The 3,622-nt window shown below is 51.8% G+C and overlaps 1 long non-coding RNA gene across 1 annotated transcript; it reads right to left on the bottom strand.

The window, feature by feature from the left end:
* Window positions 1-434: 434 nt before the first annotated feature.
* Window positions 435-3,160, bottom strand: LOC111735091. Its single transcript, XR_002778678.1, has 2 exons — window positions 979-3,160; window positions 435-716 (listed from the first exon to the last, which is right to left on the bottom strand). It is a non-coding gene; the product is annotated as an uncharacterized LOC111735091 (long non-coding RNA).
* Between the last annotated feature and the right edge of the window lie 462 nt (window positions 3,161-3,622).

The raw sequence follows: 3,622 nt of genomic DNA, 5'->3' as shown, positions 1-3,622 counted from the left end.
CTCATCAGTCATCTGTTTTGGACATCAACTGTCTGTACTGGCTGCAAAATGCATGTGTGCATCCAACACGTGAGATGAGATTATAAAGCTGCATGTGGAATTGGGTTACATGGGGAAGTGAGTTCCATTACTTCAGAGCTATAGTGAATGAGACCCGTTTATCCTCACTCACTCATATAAAAATATAGACCTGTAATTCTGTAGAATCCCTGACACACCCCTATAAACATGTTTTCACCTCGGCTGCTTTCTACCTAGTCTTGCCAATCAGATAAGAAATACCATAAGACTGGGAGATAAGACCTTTTTAAAACAAGTTTTCCAGCAGACATTATTAAAAAAAAAGTCTACTTTTCAAACAGCAGCTAGAAACTTTGTTCTTGTAATAGGTAAATAATACTGTTATGTCAAATTGTAGATTTAAATAAGTTTAACAGTTTTTCTCTGATCTCTTTAAAAAATAATAGTTTCTGTGTTACTTAATGGCTTCTCCACTTTTCCAGTTCCAAGGAATACAGAGGTCTCCATCTTGCATGACAGAGTAGAAATGGGACACGCAGAGGTGCATCCCTTGCAGATAAGGCAGTGACTGTTCTAGAAGTCTCTTACAACAATCCACCATTTGCTTACTGGAAACGCTGGGCTCCTTATAAAACTTCTCCAGGGAAAATTTCTTTGTCGAAGCCTGTATCAATTCATTTTCAATAACCTTTAACCTGTTATAGCAAACAAACAAACACAAAAATAAAAACAAAAACCGATATTGCCATAAGCAAAGAAAAAACGGAAATATTTTTATATATCAGAGCTATACCTTTCTACTCACAATGCTGAAAATGACAGTCACAAAGGCCACATTATATGCTTAGAAGACATGCCAATGCTTATCATGCAGTATCTATTATTTCCACATGAATCTCTAAGAGTATTTGTTAAATCTTTTTAGGATTAATGGGGTAAAAATAATTAATACATAACCTAAAACGCTCTCATCCTTGGCTAGTAAGTGTCAGTGACTGAAGAGAGCAGAAAGCTGAGGGTGTGAAACACCTAAGGTTTGACCCTTGGGCAGTGTGACTGCTACTAGCGGTTCCTGCAAAAAACAGCCGGCTCACAGGGACGCTGGCCGGAGAGGCCGGGTCCTAGCCACCCTCCCTCCTTCCCCCGCCCCTGCGCCCTCCCCTCTGCCTGAGGCTGCACTGTCTCTGGTCCATCCAGGGCTTGAGGTGAAGGTGCAAAGTAAACATCTCAAGGCGGAAAGAACTCAGCGTCTTCCATCCTTTCTCTCGCAGGTGGCAAATGTTCAGGATGTGGTATTTAGGAAGCGGATTCAGTCCCAAACCGGATACGTGAGAGGGCTCCGCCTTGCAGGCCTCCCAGGTGCACGTCACTTGGGAAGCCCAGGTGAGAAGGTAAGAAAAGCAAAATTGTCATGGTCAAGGGCTCCCGAACTAGTCTCATTTAAGTACTGTGCTGGTTAAAAGTACCCAAATATCCTCTTTTACTCGATCTTAAAACTCTGCATAAAAGGGAAAAGTATCGTAAAATACCCATAAGCCAGGACAATACTTGGACACGGACATGGTCACTGCAGGCAGTCTGCAGTCAGCAGCAGTGGGCTGTCCTCACCGAAGCCCTGTCCTCGGCAACACCTGAAACACTTCCTCAAGTGCTGTTCACTCTTCCGCAGGATGACGACTCCTTCTAGACAACGCTGCTTAGACAGCAGAGAAGGTGGACAGCAGTGAGGCCTGACAGGGGTCTTGGAATGTCCGCTCTCTTTAGGATCCCACAGCGAGACCTCTCGGGTACCGTGGACAGCTGGGGATGACAAACTTTTTCACTTGCTCAAAAACAGAGATACGAACAGTCTGGCTCAGAAATGGAAAAGCCTGCAGTGCGGCCAAGCGGCCACGCACTTCTCCGACCTCTGTGGAATCCTCCGGGCAGGGCCTGCAGTCCCGCCCCGTCTCATCCCGGGGGTTCCCCTGACCCCTGGGCCCACCACTTTTCTAATAGGGACAGCCCGTCAGTCCTGGGGTGCAGTCTCAAAGGGGCACTGAGCCCCGAGAAGACAGCCCTTGCGAAGGCTCTCTCGGGCTGTGCTTGTGTGTCTCTGCCGTCTACAGCAGACTAATTTAAGAAATATTTTCAAACACTGTTTTTGGCCTTTCCTTATAATTTCTTATACTCACACCTAACAAAAAAAAGAGAGGGAGGAGGAGGCACAGTAGGGACGGGGGGGGGCAGCATCATGACACAGCGAGTGCGGCTGCTGGGACGTCCTCCCCCTCCCAATGCTGGGAACCGGGCCAGGCGTGTCCCGGGGGAAGGACCCCTCTCCTCTGACGCGAATCTCGTCTGTTATTTTTTTTAACACGAAGTTTAACCACTCTGCCTTTGATATCTGAACGTGAGTTCCACAAGGGTGTGTGTCAGTTTGCACTGTGTGCCACTGGTGACTTACTGTGCTTGCCACGCACCATGGGGCTCAATAAATATTAGCTGAGTAAATGAGCGGTGTTTTCAGCGGGTGCTGGCACGATGTGCACCGAAATCATGTAGCCGCTCTGTCATTGTACATTTCTGTTTCCAATTCGTCTAAGTGATTCTGACATTTACAGTAGGTGATACAGGGTGAGAGGAAACACCTGACTGAGTTACCGCCAAGAGGGCTGGTTACTCCGCCCCGCACCCCCCGGGCTGTCACCACCCCAGTAAGGGCCCCGAGCTAGGTTATTACCAGGCGTGGGGCTCCGCAGGAGCGGACACGTTCTGCCCATCAGCGGGGCAGCGGTCTGAAACGGGCATACAAGTCTCGCAGTCCTGTGGTCACAGGGTTCTAGGAAGAGGACCCCGGTATTCGCTCGGGCGGGTGCTCAGGCCCCGGGCGTGGTGGCCTCGAGCCCCTTCCTTGTCACTTGGAGCACCTGCCAGCATTTTCCTTTCTGTGACTGGGGTTTCCACTCAACCCACTTCATACAGAGATGAGCAGCTAAAAAGTGTCTGAAAACCACTAAGCACAGGCTTCGTGGAAGGAAAGAAGGCGGTCCTGGCCATGCCGGGTGCCACGGGAAGGTGACCTGACAGGGCGAGCCGGGTGGAGGGGACGGGCTCAGGTCGTGACTGAGGAAGGCTGCCCGGCCACCCTGCAGGGTGCCTCCCCCGTGGGGGGCAGCCCCGCGCTGGGAGGGGCCAGCGGGGGACGGGGCGGCAAAACAGACAAGGGCCTCTGACCTCGGGAGGCGAACACCTTCTCCGGGGAGACACTGAACACATGAGAGGCCCGTGGCGCTAAGTGCGACGGGGGCAGGTGGACCGGGGAAGGCGGAGAGGCAGGCGGCTCCACGTGGTGTGCACGGGGAGGCCTCACGGAGGTGGCAGCTGACACGAGGGAGGTGACGGGCACACGGGGAAGATGCCAGGGCGGGAGTGCTCTGGGCGTGGGAACCGAGGCCCGCCCACCGCTGTGCTCCAGGAAGATGAAAAGGAGAATGTGGCCGCAGCGAAACCAGCGAGGACAATGCGGCCTTGAAGCCGCCCGGCCGCGGCTGCCACATTCTGGCGGGGACCCGGAGGGGTGCAGCTCTGGCTGCTCTGAGGAGAATCCACTGGGGTGAGG

This window comes from Pteropus vampyrus, unplaced genomic scaffold, assembly GCF_000151845.1.
Source record: "Pteropus vampyrus isolate Shadow unplaced genomic scaffold, Pvam_2.0 Scaffold14749, whole genome shotgun sequence".
NCBI lineage: Eukaryota > Metazoa > Chordata > Mammalia > Chiroptera > Pteropodidae > Pteropus > Pteropus vampyrus.
Note: the sequence above shows the minus strand (reverse complement) of the source record. Positions and strands in the feature narration are given on the sequence as shown.